The sequence below is a fragment of the Thunnus thynnus genome, chromosome 10 (genome assembly GCF_963924715.1).
Source record: "Thunnus thynnus chromosome 10, fThuThy2.1, whole genome shotgun sequence".
Taxonomy (NCBI): Eukaryota; Metazoa; Chordata; class Actinopteri; order Scombriformes; family Scombridae; genus Thunnus; species Thunnus thynnus.
Genome location: NC_089526.1, coordinates 6,312,519 through 6,332,663, shown reverse-complemented (window position 1 = coordinate 6,332,663; position 20,145 = coordinate 6,312,519).

Sequence of the window (20,145 nt, the reverse complement as noted above, 5' to 3'; positions counted from 1 at the left end):
GTATGGAGGCTATTATTCTGTCCACTGTGTTATTAAATAGCTTTTATTTAAAAAGCAGCTGATCATAGATGCTAGGATTGTAACCCTCAGTTCATTTGGATGATAGCAGGCTTGAACATTAAAAGTCTTGTTTGAATCTGAGAGGGATGATTAAACCACCACGAGTCCTCCAGTACAGGACTGCTTGTACTGCCACGTGTGAATGTGATGCAAGGGGTTTCCGAAAAACAAAATACATGCTCAGTCAACCTACCCTCTAATTATCACTTTGAGAAATCTTCCTCGGTTTCATTTTAGGCATCTTGCACAATGATTGTGCTGACACAGGAGCACGCCCAAAGCTTCAAGGTCCATTTAGATGATTGTGTGCAGATTTAGAGACCTGTACTGCCTGTTAAAGCGAACTTCAACATACCTACAGTATATGTCTGCTATGTTTCACATCAAATACTGTATATGATGTGCCGCATTGTTTGCATGTCTTGTTATTAACTAATGATATACAGACACAGGTGCTGTCAATCTAATGGTGCATATCATACACATCAAAAGCAAAGTTGGAGCACATCAATGAGACCTAATACTGACATCTAAGAAACAATACAAAGCTGTCCACAGTAAAAAAAAAAAAAAAGTCTTTCAACTATTGGCTGCTGCTTTTCAAAGGGGTGAAAAAAATGCATTGATGCATCACAGCACAGACAGGTCGTCCTTAGGGCTTGAAAATGTTGTCAAGGCAGTCTGGAGTCCAGACCCAGTACAACAGGCTGGGGTGGGAGACTGAAGCCAGAAGCATTACTGAGTATTTTTGGACTGAGTTTTGCGGATATGTAGCCCAGTGTATTAATGCCATTTGCTCTCACAATTAATGACTATAAGCCCAGCAGGCCAGTGCAGCAGCTGGCTTTCCAAAATAACTATGCGATGCAGATTGGTAGTTTACACCGCTCAGTGGCTGAATCACCAAACACCCTGACCATATAAATATCTGTTCCAGTTAAATGTGATAATTATGACCTACATGTGGGGTTTTGGTGCTGTATCTCACAAGGGGGTTGCATTTAAAAATAGATTGATAATGAAAAACCTCATCCTTTGCACTAGATTCCAAAAAAATGCGTGACCTTAGGGCTACAGCGGAATATAATTGAAATCAATGGAATACGACCTGATTGCTATAAATTGTTTTGGGCTTTTTAAAACTATATCAGGCAGTTTAAGCAGAGTGGAACAGGAATTATGGCTGGAAAGTGAAGAGTGAGGCATGAGACAAGGGTCGTGGCTGGATTTGAAACCCAAAGCGTTGCAATTACATGATTGCTAAACTCCCAGAGTGCCCCGTTTTTTTGTCAGATGTTGATGAATGATGTTTTTGTGTTGAGTAGCCCAGGTGCCTCTTCACAACTTGTTTACCGAGAAAGGAAACTCAAGAGGGCAAAGGCACATTCACACTTTTCCTCATTCTCCTTCCTGTTCTTTGCAAGCCAAGTCAGTTGTCAGTGTGTGTGTGTGTGTGTGTTTATAAGTCAATCCATGTCTGTCCTGCTTTCCTTCGCTGTATGTACCTCAGGTCATTTCCTTTGATCTGCTGAAGCGCTCACCAGGGGATTACGTGTAGTTATTGTCTCTGTAAATCACGAAGCTTTTTTCCTTTCCTTTTCTCCGTTTTTGCTGACTCATTTTAATATGTCATATGAAACCTAACACGACTATAACAACCGTAATCACTTTTCTTGTTCATATGTTCATTTCCTCTACGTGGATAGGATTCCCCCTGTCCTTTATCTCAGTCTTTATCCATTCTTGTACTTGTAAAGTCCTCAGTGAAAGGTGGATTAGGGTGAATAAATCTCTTTGTCCAGGGGCCATCCATTAACCCATTAACCTCAGATGGTGTGCTTGGCACGGAAATGCTCCGACCAACATTAAATAAAAGCACACTGCAGTGTCGTCATGAGCTTGTCTTGTTTGGAGTAACTCATCCGTACAAGAATTCCCACCCATTACTGCTTTTGTACTGTACTGGAGCGATCTCAGCTGTTCTCGCTGAGAGCTGCCTCAGGCGTGATAGCGTTCGGCAGTTATTTTCAAGGTTGGGCAGCATACAGCTGAATACTGTACAAAATGTTCTGCTGTGTATGTGTTTGGTGAACACATGTGTAAAGCAATGATATTTTATATGCTACATCTTGCATAGGAGATGAAAAGTGGGAGGACTGTTGATTATAGAGGTATTTCGCCCCACTGTGAATTCCCATGTCATATTTTTAATTTAATGAGATCCTCCAATGTTCCTCAGCGTAGACACACCCTTGAAACACGCTCAACATAAGAACACAAATTATCAAAGAGTCTCAAAGATAACTTGAAGAGTTTATGGTGTCATGGCCATCAGTTTACTTTATTTCTAAGAAATCATGTTTTTGTTTGTCAGTTTGTATGGCTGTAAATACTACAGTACTCACAAGCCTCAGTTTCTGTTGCCATGGAGAAGAAGCCAGTCAAAAGCTATTGCAAATTCAGAGGGCGTCTTTGTTGACAACAAAAACCAGCACCATAGTTCCTGAATTCAAGGAACATTGGCCCAGAATCTGTTCCTTGGGAGTTGTTGTTGACTTATGTTCTTAAGCTCTTACGTGCAAAGGCTTGTACCTTTGACTTTTTGTCAAAGGAACCCTGATGTTTTCTAACATCTTTTGTACTGGCGATTCAACAGGGAGTTTCTTGTCCATCCAAGCCTTAAAAATACTTTAACGTATGCAGAAAATGAAAGAGATTTCTACTTTATGAACCCTGGATGCTCAAAACAACTTTTCCCATCTCACTTTTAGCTTCTGTTTCACATGCCTTAGCTAGTATGTATATTCTCACTGAAGGCTGTCTTTCATCAGTTTTTCTAAATAGCAGTAACATAACCATGAAGTAAAATAATACTCTTGTTAGTGTTCAACAACAATAACAACTAGCCTACATGGTGGAAGAGAATCTATGAGTTTCAAGAATAAACATCCATTCACACAACACAGCTTAGCTCTTGAGTTGCTGCCAAAGCATAACTACAGCTGTAGTTGTTGAAATCTAAAAACAACATATCATTGGTCTTCCTTCAAGAAAGAATTACAAAAGATGTCCCCAGTTAAAGCTCAGAGTTAAGCTGGAGGCAGAGTGGGACTTTGGCTCTCCATGATATGCTTTAAGGTTAGATTTAAATGATCCTAGCTGGGAAATAAGGTCAAAATATGTATGAGCTAAAAGGGAAACGAAATGTGAGTGCATACATATGTGGGTGGGTGTGTGAGACAATGGGTAAATGCCCTTTTCCAGCTCTACAATTTTGACCTTGAACCCTGGGGTACACTGTTGACAATTGCCCAGCCTCCAGAGAATTAGCATGCTCAGACACACAAAGGTTCAAAAAGAAGCCTTTGAAATCTGATGTCTTCGTTTAGGCACATTTGATGTACTGCAACAAACTGTTGGTAGATGAAGGAGGTAAAATTATAAGCACATAGCATACGACTCTCTTTCTGCATGGCCATGACACAGTAATGTTTGTGTCAAACTGCACGACTGCACTCTCCCATAAACCCATCTCTAGGGGGTTCTTATTCTGCTGAGTTTAGATTTATCCTGTTGTGTAATTAAAAGGGGACACTGCAATATATGCATACTCTTAGCCTGCTTATTATGCAAGGTTATCATGACGGGATTCATTTTTCTTCCCCGAGTCTACTGAGAACGAGTGGCCTATTTACATGTGAATTCCTCCCACAGCCCTGCAGCCTTGCTCAAAGTAGCGAACGGGGCCACCTGCAAGGGGAGAGGGGGGAGGAGGGGAGAGGCTGTTTGAGGAGCTAGAGAAGTGTACTCCTGTTTTCTTTGGAGCACAGAAGAGCCGGTTTCATTAATCCTTCGAATCCATGGAGATAGACGGAGAGAGCTGTGGCAAGATGAACAAAGGCAGAAAAGACAGAGGTTCTGTTTTATAACCTGAATACACTCACTAAGATGTGCAATCAGTTAAGATATTTTTTTTGGGGGGGGGGGGGTTATTATTGATTCCAGTAAAACATCTGCAGATTTCATAACCTTTGCTGAAAATGAGAAATGGTAGAGGATAAACCAGACTGAACAACCTTATCTCCTGTAAAATATTTTTAAATGGTAATCTGCCTTGCCAAATACATCTTGCAGGAAACATAATTTCTGCTTGGCTCATGTTAAAGGCCTATGCTTCAAGTGCATAATAGACTGTGGAGCAGCGTCTTAAACTCACTCCCCTCATACCTTTCTTACACTGGAATTGGTTGGGCTGCATCCTGTCCAGCAATTCTTCCAACTTCCCAATCTGGCAATCTGATAAGCAACCGTTGGCCAAGTGTGTGGAGGTGAGAAAATAAGCAAAGTTTATTATTACAATTTTGAACAATTGTTTTTTCCCTGCCTCTCTCCATGACAGCAGGGTTTTGTGCCTTTAAGTGTGCCTATTGAGAGGGCAATTTTGCCTTTAGAAAAGGTTGGACAACATATTGTACGAATGTTTGTTTCAAGAATAATCCCTAACTGGCAAAATTTTGTGACATCTTGCACTGAAGTCACAGGGAGGAGATCAGAGTAGCTTGGTGTATGAAGCACTGAACTTTGACACCAGTGACTGAGGTTCACATCCCGCATCCCATATGTTATTAGGTTTAGGCTACTAAAACATTTGGTTAAGCTTGGGCAAAGATAATGGTTTTAGTTATATATTAAAAAAGGTAACGCATTCTGTGTCATGCTTCAAGTCAAGAGAGAGACGGGACTGAAATGAACAGTAGAGTTTCGTCTGCATACATGTTTTTACTATCCTTGTAAAATCAGCACACAAAACTCATTTCATGCACCAAAATAGATGTAATGTAGACTGAAATGCAAGCAGTTGGGTCAGCCGAACATCAACATTAACCCCTTCTAAAACTGACTGGATTATGTTAATGCACTGCTCATTGGGCTTTAGCTTGGTTTTTACTGTGGGTTTTCAAACTTGAAAACATCAAATTTTGCGTAAACTATCCCCCAAAAGTGGTTTCTGATTAAATCTGAATTCATGAATCAGCAATGAAGTTGCACAGTCATGCTTAATTTTAGATCTACCATTTCAAACAAAGAAATACAGTTGCACAGGCAACACTTTGAAACACTTCCATTTGCAGGATGAAGTGATATCAGTGCAGTATACATAATCTAATCTGTTTGAGATTGGTGACAATGACTACATTTAAATGCACAAAATATTTCGGTTTTTGCCCTTATTCCAAAAATTTCTACTAAGCTGTTTACATTTCTAATGAAAATGGATATTTCACTAATATTCCCTTTTACATACAGGGGGTTTTCAGGATTTGTCACTGCTCCAGTGGGAATGGGAATCACAGGATCTCTGCAGGCAGTGAAGTAAATGAGCGAGGTGAAAAACATAAGTTTATAAGTGATATTGACTGATATTATAAAATTATAGGTACAAACACATTCAGTATCTAGGTTGTCCCATGATGTTTACTACACTGCTCAGTGTTTTTGGTGCATCACACAGAGTCCGTCACCGTCAGTCCATGGCTACATGTCAAAATAATAACCAACCCCCTCCGTCCCCATCGTGGAGAAGGCACGCTCTGTTTTTCCAGCCCACCCTGAACAGCTCTCCACTCTCCTCTCCTTCCTGTCCTCTGTCTGCCTTCCTGCTCCAGCATATGTCAGTTTGACTGCACAGGGGTAAACAGGCAAGAGGGCTGTGTGTCACAAACTGTGGTAAAAAACCCAATTGAGACGCATATTCTGAATGCGCTGTATACATTTCCAAAGAATGCTTCTAAAACCTGAATAATATTGGCAAATCCCACATCTAAAGTAGGCCGTAATAAGGCCTAAATCAATCCAAACGGAATATGCTGTTTACATGACCCATACCAAATTCGGAATATTGGCATAGTTGCAATAATAGTGGAATATTAGTGTGCATGTAAACATAGTCAATGTCTGTGGGACTACTGTGCTGTAAATAAAGCTCTTTGCTAAGTGAACTCTTCCAAATTGCAGCCTGCTCCAAAAATCTGATAAACTCTAACCTTCAATCTTGAAGCAAATCCAAAATGAGTTGTTACTTGGACGATATAACAGTTAAATGTTTTTTTTTTTTTTTTAAGAACAGATCCAAACGATTAGACGCTACTTGTTTGCTGCAACAGTGACTTTTGTCATGGGTGGTTGACAGTGCTCATGCAGTAGCATTCCTTGGTTCAGCGTGTGTGAAAGCCTCATTGTTGAGGTGATGATTGCTCTTTCACCTCTCAGTCTCCGTCTGAGAGAGCATGACTGAAGGCAGCTGGAAGGGCAACGGGGGGAAATCTGTGCGCGTGGGTGCGTGCACAAGATGATGAGCAAATGACTTTTTCATTCTCCCTACCATTTTGACCTTGAACCCTCTGCTACACAGTTACACCCACTCAACATCCATAACGCACCCATGTCCAGACTCAAATCGAGTCCACAAAGAGCTGTGTCCCCTGCAGTCTGGGTATTGTGAAGCACAAGCCTGTGAAATCTGTCTTTGGTCTTGTTTGGGCATGAGGGATTATGGTGGGTTTAGGCTGTGGTGTCCAAAGCTTTATGTTCACACATTGGCTGATGGGGAGATTCATGATGAGCAGCAGACTCGTTGTTGGGTACAGTTTCAGCATTCCACTGAGATGAGAGGTCCAAAATAGTTTAAAGATTTAGGATCCGAGATTCAGAGCTTAAAAAGGATTATAATACCACAATCTGCAGCAATATGGACAGTACAAATTGCAGGAAAGACAAATACAACACACATCTAAAACCCAGGATCAACTGGTAGAGCTATTCAAACCTTTTAGTAAAACAAAAGTAACAATGCCACAAAAAGGCTCCATTACAAGAAGTTACAGTTAAAAGTTTTTTTTTTTTTCATGATTTCATGATAGTTGAAGAATCAAAGCAAAGAAGGAAGGAATGAGGAAAAGAGATGAACAAATGGATGGATAGAAGAAAACAAAGGAAAGTAAGGAGAGAATGAGGAAAGAAAAACGTAAAATATTAACCAACTAGCTACCATCAGATAAAAGTACAGATAGTACAGATAAGTGGTAAAGCAATAAAGCAAAGATTAAAGGTCAAAGTCTAATAAAATGGAAATATGCAAGTTAAGTACCAGTACCTTAATTTTATACTCAAATACAGTGCTTGAATAATTGCACAGAACGTTCCATCTTAAAGCAGCCACAAACAGTCACGACATGGACATAATCAGATCTACAGTTCACATGTGGGAGCACTGACATTGTTTTGAAGGGACAGATGTCACAGATTTAAATCAACTGCCATGTAGGATTCAAGAGTTAAGATGTCTGTTGTGTTGTGCATCCTAAATTATTTACTGCATCTGTTGCAGGTTTATACACTTGTCAGAAGTCTTTTTTGTCAGTTAAGACGCAGGGCAGTTGTTTTGTCTAGACACTCTGCCCTCTGTGTGATAATTGAAATTCAAATCAGATACTGTCTGTGATTCATCTAAACGCCTCTTAGCGGTGTCAACCCTGAAATTAATTCCCAAACTAAAGAAAGAAGCCTTACCATGGGTTCACACAGAGGTCATATGTCCTCTTCTCTCCAAGATATTTTAACTGCATGTCTGCATTATGAGATAGTGTATAGACAGGAGGGGGAGAGGAATGATATGCAGCCAAGGTCATGAGTGGGATTTAAAATGTATGTTGTATAAGCAGATAACATCAGCCTTGTAGACTGCTGAGTCACTTCGATGCTCCAGGATTGGGTTTCACCAGATGTTCTTAAATCTATCACTAAGTTTGTGTAAAGTTCTTCCTAGGTTCTTAAAAATACTAGCTAGTTTCAAACTGTGATTTACTAAATTGGGTTGTACCATTAAAACTTAAAAAAAAAGTCCTAGCTAGTAAATAGACTTCATATATCATGAGCTAAACTTTAAGGAGGCAAACAATACCTTAAACCTAACCCTTAAGGGTATGTCTTATATCAAAGTATGTCTTTGTTTTGTGTTTTATGCACATGTGGAGAAATAAAAGTGTGTTTCAGACTTGGTAGTATTTGCAGTTTAGAATGATTGGGAAATATCCAGTTGTGCTAACCTAGGTCATTTGGTTCTTTTGTCTTGTTGGCAAAAATTATTGTAATTTGATTATATTTTTGTTAAGATCTTCCTAATTCACAGCAGCATTTTGATCAAGTGTCAGGTCAGATGTGTTGAGCATATCTATCCACATCTAAATCAGTATTAGCAAGCTCTTCTGTGTTCAGACAGAACGTGAAGCAAATTTTAGACATGGTGCGACTGCATATAAAGTCAATGGAAAGATGTGAGTAGAGGTGAATTCACCCATTGGGGCACGAATTGATGCATCTGTGCAATTTGACAATGATTCGACTTGAGCGAAAAAATTCACATATATCCTGGAGCTTTATGAATCTGCCTCATAAACGTATGAGACGAGAAAGGAGAAAGACTGGAGGAAAATAACAGAAAGAACTGGAGTCTGGTGAGTTCAGTCAGAAACTGAGCTCAACACAAATACACAGACACAGTTGGTGCATCAGTTGATAGCTCTCTTAACATACAGTTGGTACATTGGCTGGTACATTGGTGAATAAACACAAACAGTCCAGCGGTCAAACTTGCACAAATAGTGTGAAAATTTGCTTCACATTCTGTCTGAACACACTTTCACACCTGGTAGTGGTTGTAATTATGACAAATCTCTAAGTAAGAACTTATTTTTGGGGTTTTCTTATATCTAAGTCTGAAATCATGAATAACTGGTGCAACCAGCTCCAGCATTTAGTCTGTGTAGTGATAAGATTTCATGTCCTCTCCTTAGAGGAGCCTTTTGGGACACCAAATATAGCTGCTCTCAGTAACACACACTAAACATTACCTCAAAATCAAATTGTTCTTATTGGAATCACATTGGACCGTAATCTAATCTACGGCCAACGCTAAACAACACCATTTCATTCAACCTCTAAATGAGAGAGGTTGATGTCTCAACTAGTGTGTTGTTTTTCTTCTCTCCTCGTGTAATGAAGCTAGCTGCTGCTGACCTCCTCTTGGTGTAAACAGCATGACTCCCCTGATACTGGCAATAAGACTGACGGAGGTATTTAAACAACCACAACATAAGGAGTCTCTACCAGGAGTTCATTAACTGCAAAGAATGGCGAGTCTGAATAATGAACTGGGCCTTTTTTTAGCAAGGATGAGGAAGGGGTGGGGGTTTGTTATATTGATGTTCCTGAATGATTAACACTCCCGAGTTACCAGCCAGAACGTCTCAATCTGCTTTGATTTCCATGGCAATCAGGGCTGGCCCTTCACCGTAGGAACCTGCAGCTTTATAAAGCTGAAGTTTTAGGCCTGGTTACTCTGATCACAGATATTTTGAAATGTGGTACGTTTGAGGACCATCTGCCCCACAGCTGAGCAGAAGTTATAGATAAGAGAGGATTGATTGGGGTTTTTTACAGAGTCTGGGTTTCACAGTCGTCTGCAAGCAGGCATGCTCTTTATCTGCTCACCGTCTGTGGGATGCCTGGGGATACCTGCCTGGTGGATAGGTTGCACTTCGTCTTGTCAACTGCAGGGTGTCAGATTTGTGACCTAGATAAGGTCATTATCTTTAAAAGAAACCCCAGCAAAAACGAAAGATTTGAGCCCATCAGAAATCTTATCAACTCTACCCTGCTGCTGTATCAGGGGCTGGGCGTGGAGCGGAACAATCAATGCAGGTTTTCTATGAGAACCAGACTCTTAAAACCTCTGGGTGAGGGGGAGGGGAAAGGGGGTCCACGGGTGGGCTGGGTTATGTCCTCTCGCCCTCAGAGCCATAAATCAAAATAAATTAAAGTCAGGCTCACCCAGCACATATGGTGCCCACAGTAACAGGACTTTTCTAAACCGGGACTGGGTTGATCCCACTACTCGTAAATCCATGACTGAGTTTTTGTGTATTGTCCTTCCTAAATTCTTAGTAACTACTAGCTGTTTTCACACTAGTAGTATACCAAAGAATGCTTGGAAACATCTGTAACGCTGTATAATCAAAAGAAAACAGGAAGTCAAAGAAGCATCACAAGCTATAACATAACTTTAATCAACAACAGTTTTAAGGGCCCAATGATATCTTAATCTTTACTTCCAATAATAATAATAATGTAAATGTAGGTATAACTGTTTTATTTACAAGTGTATACTACTACAAGTGTATACAATACATACTTAGTCTAATTATATGGCATTTTGTAGTTTGAGCTCTGTTATGTTTAGCAAAAGTAATTAAAACATTTCTCAGTTTACAACATTATTAAACAGCATTTGGATCAAGTGTCAGGTCAGAGGGGTCAAACAGTATGTTACCAAGTGAATGTTAGCTTTGTCAGTTTCCTAATTTCACTACACCTGGCATTTACTGTGTGTAAATAAGTAACAACTGACCTCTACATAAAAGCCAGTTTGTGTGGTGTAACCCAGTTTAATTTAATCATGCGTAAATCTCCCCTTAATTACCACTTGAGTTATAACGTGGCTAAGTTACAAACAGCCGGTGCATCAGGCTCTCCAGGACCTGATTTAGAAAACTTTCTTGTGTACAGTATACATAGACATTCTGTGTAAACTGTACTGTATGTAGATAATTATGATCCCTGAAGTAGACATACATCCATGGTCTTAATCACTGTTGCAACTAATTACAGCTCTTCCCTTTAAAAACATGGGAGGGATACACCTAAGTACATGTAGCCATTGTTGAGAAGTTATTACTGCATGCACCATTATTACAGCGCTGAAAAGAATACTATTATACTGAGAAAAAACCCATTTAAGCCTTATTTTTCAAAAGGAATCAAGCCACACTCATTTGATTTTTTTTAATAAAAGTACCTTGTTAAACATTTATATGGACAAAATTGCTCTGGAACTCCAACGTACTTTAATATTTTGAAAACAACTGATGCTTTGCAGGGTAAAAATGCAATAAGAACCCCCCTGCATGACAATCACCTCCCTTTTCTTTTTCTACTCTGTCTCATGTGGCAGTAAATTCACTGCACATAGCATTCACTGCCACTGAGCCAACGTTAAGCCTCTTATCATTTTCTCTCCCACAGTGCTCTTTTGTTCGTGCTCTTTTAACTCTCAGTTAAACCTTGCATGTCTGATTTCTGCTCTGAGTGAAGTCAACGTAACATGAAAGACCCATCTACAGGACATCATGGGAACACAGCATAAGACAAAGCATTATACATACTGTACGTCAGACGTTTTCGCTTCATATTTGAGGATTTTAATATGAATTAATTAATCTGTCAGATGGCTGGAGTTTTATGCTCGAGTGGTACAGTGAAGCAATTTCGAATCCCTGATTGTGCTTTCAGCCTGACCCTACTCCGTGACACTGGGACCACTCAGTGAGCCTGTGGCTTAGCTAAAGGGTCGTCCTCGTAAATTCATCTTATCTCGTTAGAAAAGACTGACAGTCCAGTTAAAGCTGAGTAATCTTCTGTCCTTCACATGTAATTAGCTCTGTCCTTCATACAGCTGACTGACCCACAAGGATCTGTCACCACCTTTATTTGGCACTGACTGCCACAATGAGTTCTTTTACATTGAAAAACCCCCAACTGTAATTGTTCTGATGAACGCTTTTTGTCTGATGATAAATGGTTGACATGGTGATTGTGGGTTGCTAGCACATTCAACACAAGTAGAAGAAAATACAGAATTTATATAAATATGTATATATATATTTTTTTGCCTGAACGAATCACAAAATAATGTAATATTTTTGCAGCTTGCAACAGCTTCAGCTCTATAATTGTCTACAATTCCCATAGAGCTATACGCTAAACACACTGTGTACTGGACAATTGTTTTCTTCCAGGATTTAATCTACTGTGCAGCATATTAGAGATTCCAGTAGTGAATGTTTGAAGGTGGATCAGACTGATATGTTAACATCAGAGGGGACACATTATGCACATTTACAGGTCCATAATTTTGTTTTGGGACTTTACTGCAATATCTTTGCATGATTTACAGTTAAAAAAAACTCCCTATTCAAGTCATACCGGCCTTTTAAGCAGCTCCTCAGTTCAGCCTCTGTCTGAAGGTCTTTTTAGCTCCTGTCGCTTTAAGGCCCCACTCCTGATGAGCCCACTCTCTTCTGATTGGCCAGCTTCGATGGCTACGTACAAACAACAGTGGTAGGACTTCACATCTTTTTCTCATTCTTTACTTGAACATGTTCAAACCAAAATCAGATCTGAAATATGAGAGTGGACAACGCCAAAAACCTCAGCAATAAAGATTACGGAACTGATGCATGTCCATTTATAGACATGCATGACAAACTGACGTCAGCTCGCTGGGAAAGTTAAAAGAAAACAAACATTGCAAACAAAGTGTGCAGAGCGGGCTGAAACCCTGGCTTTTGACTTGCAGAGAGCATTTTTACATACAATCATGTTTAACATCGACATCCAACATCATAACAGCATATAAATAACAGAAAATCACAAAAAGCTTTAAGTGTCTCCTTTAAAATCTTTTAAAATCTGCTTTTTTGATCATGTGATTGGACAAGAGTATAGTTTATAGCTATTATAGAAGGCACCATAGAAATGCAGATAATGCGAAAAACCTATTTTATAGCTTTCAGCTTATTTTTTAAGGACATCATTGAGCAAACACTCACTTGACACACATCTGCTGTAATCAATAACATATGCAGTCGGACTGCTGACTATACAACCATAAACGGTATGTGTAAGTTTTCCACACACATGTAGAATATTAAAACACACAGGTTCATTCTGTCTCACAACACAGACAAGTGTTGATAATATCTTCAATGTTTAGGATGGACAAAATAACACAAATACCTTTAGAATAATATGCAATGCAAAGCCTGCTGTTCCTGGGAATTGTTGACCGACTGTCCTGTGGAGTTCAACACTGACAGTCTAAATGAGACATTATAAAACTTTTATTTACTGCAGCAGTGTTGTATTGATTGTGTTTTATTGTTCAGGTGTTCACATTATTGTAGCCCGCTTATGTAATGTTTGCTGACCGTTCTGTCAAAGAAAATCTGGGTCGATACAGATCACATTCAAGCAACTATGCAAACCCGTTTGTCACCCTTGTCTACATTCACAGACACATTTCCTCCCAGATTAAATCCTCTGTTTTGTTCTCTGTTACAAACCACGAGGTCATTTCCCCCTTTGTAGGTGAACAGGTTTTTCCAGTGTTTTGTTTTTTTTTGTATAAAAATCGGTTCAGCAAACATATTTCATCCAAGGTTGAATCTACAGTTAGATAAATCATACTGTATGGTATAATTTATACATAAAGAAAAATAATACATAAAAAAACAACATCTTAACTTATTAAAGCCTGCTCATCTATATTCAACACCCAAATCTAACTCCCAGCAAAGAAATTAACATTTCTACTCCAATACAACTGTAAAAATTCATCGTAAATCATTTAAATGGAAGTTTAGATAAAAAATACCTTTTTCTTTATGAGTTTTACAGATTGTAAAGAATTAAATATTAACGGAATAATGTTCACAACAAAGTCGACTGAATGAAAGAAAGATCAAAATTCAACACTGATGCAGTTTGTGTATTTAAATATATTCTGAGAAACCATAAACCACCCAAAGAGATATTTAAAAATCCCTTTGAGCTTTACTTGGGTTGCAGAAATGAGAGCAGAGTGATAAAGTCTCTGTCTTTTTTTTTTTTTTTTTTTTGCAATGTGAGCTGAAACCCGAGACAAGAGTCTCAAAGCTAGATCTGAGCTCAGAGACTGGAGCCTCATTAGTAATCTATCTTTGTGGCCATGAAACAAAAACACAAAGTAGCTTTGTCTTTGGGCAGCGTTTGAGATGCTGCAGCGGGGCCCCTGAGCTCAGAGACACAACGAGGACTGAAAGTAGAGACTTCAAAAGTAGCCAGTGTCCACCTCCACCTGCCTCTGAAACCACAGAAAAGACAGATGAGGCCTTGTTCAGCATGAAGAGCAATCAGTACATTGCAGTGGCGCCCACGTAATCACAATGCTGAGTATCTAAAACCTCAAAATACATTATTTTGTAAATCAAATATTAATGTAATGATTGGCATGAGTCCAAATTCTAATAGCTTTTTATTTGCTCGTGTCAAACATGCTCCAGGAACTTCAGTCTGGGGAATTCAGGGGAAGTTTTTCTTTCTTGCAGATGCGGTTTTGAGTGTCTGTCAAGCATGTTGACGGGAAAAACTTGAATGGAAGGAAAAGTGAATGACGCAGAAACAGGAAGTTAAATTAAGAGGTTAAAAAATGAGGAGCATGCTCAGGGATGATGGCAATGTTTTGCAGTGCTGTTGCTAATTTACAAAACTGTTATTTTAGGATGAATGCCATTTTAAAAGGTCATACCCTAAGCACTTTTGGTATCCCTTGTCTGAACTGTTGTTTGTGCCAGTGTGTCACAGAATATCCATAAACCCTGGCAGAGATAACCTGGCTCCAGACCTCTAAATTGCTGTTGACATCTCTGATTTGTTCGGTGATTTACACAGGTCTGGTGTTGTCCTCGTTTCCGCCGATGAACAGATCACAACTTTGTAGGCAGGATTAAGAACGGGGACGTCATCAGTAGCTGTCTAACTACCTTACTACGTTCATAAAAAATAACAACAAAAAAATGACGACAAGCTTGGATCAGATTGACGCAGCTGTACGTCGTTGTAAGTCGATTTACAACTTTTAAATCATCAACATATTTCTGTGATGAATGTGAACAAATATTTAATAACCGGTGTGACAGGTTTGCGACTTTCAACTCGTGACTTTTCATTTTCGATTGCAAATGACGTTGTGGGGCGGACACGTCACTGACTACTCACTTGTTGGATTGTAATGAATGAAGTCAAACAAAACGGCAATTCAGTCTAATTAGAACAAAAGCAAACAAAAACATCCTTTTCCTGTTTTGTAGCAGTGGCATTACACACTTTTAGCAAAATCTGAACTGTTTTCTTGGTGTTGGTCTGAAATGTTTTTAGTAAACATTTAAGCATTTTAAAATTAAAGTGGCTATGATATATAATCTTACAATGGTGCACACTTTTTGGAGAAAAAATGCAAAGAAAGACATTCATAGGAGCTTCAACATTTCCATATTGGTTCAGGACCTTTATCTGCACCTCATGAGCTTACACTGAGTTCCATTCAAAGAGAGAAAAATAAACATTGCAACAACCTGCAGCAGCTTGTGACTGTGTTTCTTGACACGTAGATTGTGTTCTACAAGTTCAGCAGCATTTGGTACAATAAGCTTCTCCCACTGGGGAAGGCCATGACGTGATTGCCGCCGTGAAGACCTGTTTAACCAGAGCAGGTGCATCCTCGTCCTGTCTTTGCTTTAAGTCTTTGCTGCAGGCCCTGCACACTCTCTGCTGGAAAAACACGTGGGCAGAGGCAATTCTGGGAAGGAAAATCAAGTAGCGAACAATCCCTCATCAGCTATTGTCAACATCTGCATTTCAGCATTTTTTTTTTAACCTTAACTCAATGATCCTGCCTAAAGGATTTCATGCAGTATGTTGTGCCATGACACTGAATGTGACATTTTGAGGACTTTCTGTATTCCAGTGCTTTAAACCCCAATCTGGGAATGCTGACAAAATATCTCCTCTGTTTTGATTCCTTTTGTCTCGTAGCGTGTTGGTGTTTCTATGACTGCTCGGGTTGATAAGGCTATTTTAAATTCAGAGTAAAGCTTTTTTTTTTTTTTTTTTTGACGTCTACATTTGAGAGCTGACAACATGTTTTGCTAAAAACACCCCGAGGACAAGTTGTGTGGACCGACAAGATAACCTGAGATATGACAAGATGAACTTTATGGAGGCCCAGGAGGAAATTCAGTCACTGCTTACAGCACGGCAGGAAAATACAGGTTGTAAAACACAGAGTTAAAAAGGTAATAAAGGCTATAAATGTGTCCAGGATGTACGGTAAACATATTGCTTCCTGATGGCTAACGTGAAATGAGGGCACTGGGATGATAAACACACAGTATATTAGCTTCCTTGTATGTTTACAGCTTCAAACACTAGATCTCACCAGATCTCAAGCACTTTACATAAATGCAGTTTTGAACTTCATGTACTTTTTTGAGTATTTGCATCTTAGGGGACTTCATATTTGAATTTTTCTATTGTCATCTTGAATCAAAGCATAAATGCAAGCATTCTTTGTGGCAATATTAACAAATTTCAAAATATTGCATAAATAAATTAATAGATATTAAGATGAGAAGGAAAAGAAACAATATACCAGTCAATAAATCTTATAAACAAAACACACACCGACAAAAAAAAAAGCCCCAAGCAACCAAAAACCAAACAGACGCAACACCGTTTACATTTTCATTTACAAAGATCAAAATACAGTATACATATATACCATATACATAACAACAACAAATAAGGATGATGCCAACAGTCCGATACACATTAATTTATAATTATAGATATTAAATAGAACTATGATGTGTGGGTGTATAGTTGGTTCAGACACATGTTTTTCATAATTAAACCCCTTTTTCCATCTTCTTTCATGTACTTCTAAATTCCCTTTGGGGGACTTTCCACTTCATATTCACTACATGTAAGAAGGGAAAAACTGTTCTTTTTACTCCACAGCAGTAGTCTGATGCCTGGTAGTAGTTAGTTTGCATGGTTTTATGATTTAATATAAGAAGAATCACTTTTGTTGTATAAGAATATCTATTTCTCAGGAGCAGTGCTGTACAGTACAATACTGTTTTGACAATATCTAGTTTTAAAATAGAAAGGAGATTAGAGAGATTTTCTCAGCCTGTAGAGCAGCATGTAAAGATGAAGTTTGTATGAAATGTCTGGTTGTGTCTAAAGGCTTGGCTGAATGGCCACATTTGAAGATGGGGCAAAAAGTCTGTTGAGAGGATGAAGATGCGTTAATTTTTCCAACGGTAATAATTGAACACACTATCAAACAGTCTCTCCTGGAAGATACTGTTGCACTCGTCTGTACATACAAAACTGACAGTAATAATGTTTGAAGATGGAAAAAAGGGAGCGTGAGAGAGAAGTTCAAATTCCGCCTACTTTCTCAACCCAGCACACCACATCACTGCGTGTAGTGGGTGTGATTGTCAGAATGTCAGTTTCAGAAAGTCACAAAATTAACGGACAAACCATAACCTCCCCAATTCTGATGTGGAAAAAGTGTGGGCAGAGGGGGTTTCAGACAATTTTGGTTTGACGAGTCGACAAGCATTTCATCTAAAGCATACTGACAAATTAATCCTGCAACAAATCTGAAATATAAAAATCCTGAAAACTGGATATTGGATATTATTTTAAGGGACCATTCATAAAGTTTAAATAAAATAGTACATTTGACCACTAATGCATTTATCAAAGTTTTGAATGCCTGACTTTCATATGCTTTTACATTGAGGTAATTTTACCTAAAGCTCCATTAATCTGTTTTTGACCTGGAGGAGGCAGAAAAACATCCAAACAACCTGACAGATAAGCAGCCACCATATGACTGCCTTATAAAGCTTTGAAGGGAAGTCTGTCAGTGTAGATAACAGTGAATACTTACACACCCAGTAGATATACAGAGAAACATTAACATTCATTTGGAGTCGTGTCTCTGTCACTCGATGAATATAACTCCAATATTTACTGTCCTTTTAGCTCTGATTTGGTCTCCACCAAAGGCCATTGATCAAATTTGCTGCTATGTACGCCTATAGCTTGGTGAAACTAAAACTGGGAATGAAAAGGAGAAGATTCACCACCGTGGATGAAATCCAGGAAGAAATGCTGGAGGCTCTGGACACGGTGACAAAAGATGACTACAGGAAATGTTTCTAGGAATGGGTCGAAGCGCTGGAACAAGTGTATCGCATCTCAAGGGGAGTCCTTTGAAGGGGATTAGAAAGGTACGACTGAAAGATTTACAATGACAGTTTTTAAAACATTTTTGGGTCCCCCGTTGCTGCTGTACAGGTAGTATATGATTTATCTGAACTTTTTTTCCCCTGATAACAGCTTTCTGCCCCTTCTGGAAACGAGATAAATGTGTCATAACACCAAAGCAATGAGCTAAAGTGGCTCAGCCGAGCTGTAGAGTTGGGTGATAATTATCTTTTGATTGAGTGTTAATATCAGAAGTGTTTATATCACAACTTGTGATTAAAGCTGGTTTTAGCAAATGGTTTAAGTGCTTGTTGCCAGTTCTTTCCAAATGTGGACCAAATTCTGGTTCATGCATGATACGTTATGATAAAATACAGTATGAGACGTTAATTTTTAAAGCTATTTTTCAATTGAAGGTTTCTTATATATCTTCATTTTTTAATTCTCTTTTGTCTGTTATGTGTGCGGAATCAAACCAACATCACGCCTGTTAGCATCAGTTGCTACACATGCCTTCATGGATGCTGTCGTTCTATTTCTGCACGGAGAGCAGTGAGAATATGTGGGTTTGTTTTGCTGCCATACAGTTGCCCTCAGCTGTCCCATCACTCAGCAGGGGAGGGAGGCATACCCCAATTCCTCTCCTTTTTCTTTCCCCCACCCCCGACTTTTTCTCTTTCACTCTCAGCCGCTCTCAGAGACAAGCGTAGGCTAGACGAAGCAAGTAGGTCAACCTCCAGCTATTAAACTCCCGTGTCCCTGTTGAGACAGCGGGACAAATGGGTCCTACTTCAACTCAGACACAAACAAAGGCCTTCTCATCCATCGGGGACCTCGGCCCCACTTGCATCCTAATGAGGGGAGAGTGGAGAGAAATCCACTCTCCATGTTAGTATGCTCACTGACCAGGAAACACAATGAGTTACACAATTATATAATGGGATTCTGGTTGTGATAAGGATGGAAAGACATTTTAATCAGGGCTAGTCTGTTTTTGTGGGTTAGCGCTCTGAATGCGCCAGTTAGCGAACATGTCATACCTGTTCACAACACACAGAAGAATCAAATTAAGGTTTTAAGAATTTGCATTTCATAATAGGGATGTCCCTTCCCTGGTGCTACTGACTGATTGCAAGTGGTCTCCCCAAATGAAAGTCTGAATTATTCAAGCACAATATGGCAGGTCAGACTGTATTCATTTCCTGTTCAATCAGGCAGTTTGATGGGTATTTAGGAACCATTGAATATATCAGTAAAGAGTAATGAGAAACTATCTTTTGATAAGTATCTCACTAAAAATAGACACCTATCTTTGAGAGAAGAGGAACATTAGACTTCCAATATTTCATCCTTTATATATTTTAAGTTTTTGTTCTTGAATTTAATGATAACATGACTAAGAGTCTACAGCCACGCTAGCCGCTCTGCAAGGCTTTAGGCACAATGGTGCTTTGAGCTAAATGCTAATGTCAGCATGCTAATATGCGCACAATGAACAATGTTGACGGGAAGATGACTGCACACTAATATCCAATCCACGTTTCGACAACACTTGGTCTTTCTCAAGGCAGTTACATTACTATTATTATAGATACATTACTATTATTAAAGCATTATTCATAATAAAATTTTGACCTGATGATGGTGTCATGAAGATCACCAAAGTTTTTAAAAATCATTCTGAGGGTGCCATTAATGTTTATACCAAATTCCATTGCAGTCCATCCAATAGTTGTCAACACATTTCAGTCAAAACCACAAATGTCAACTTCATTGTGGCAATAGAGGTAAAGTCAGGGGATCACCCAACAGGATTCATCGTCTGCACACCAGTGATCTCTGTACCAAATCTTGTGCAAATCCATCCTGTATGATGAGATGTTTCACTGGGTAAGGGACAACTTTGACCTGCTGGTGGCACTACAAGAAAAGTCAGTGGATCAACAAGTTTATTAAGATTTATCCTCTGGGAGCCATAAATATCTGTACAGAATTTCACAGAAATACCTCCAATACTTGTTGAGATATTTCAGTCTGATCCAGGGTGGTGAACTGACAGACACCACCCATAGAGCAGTGACACTA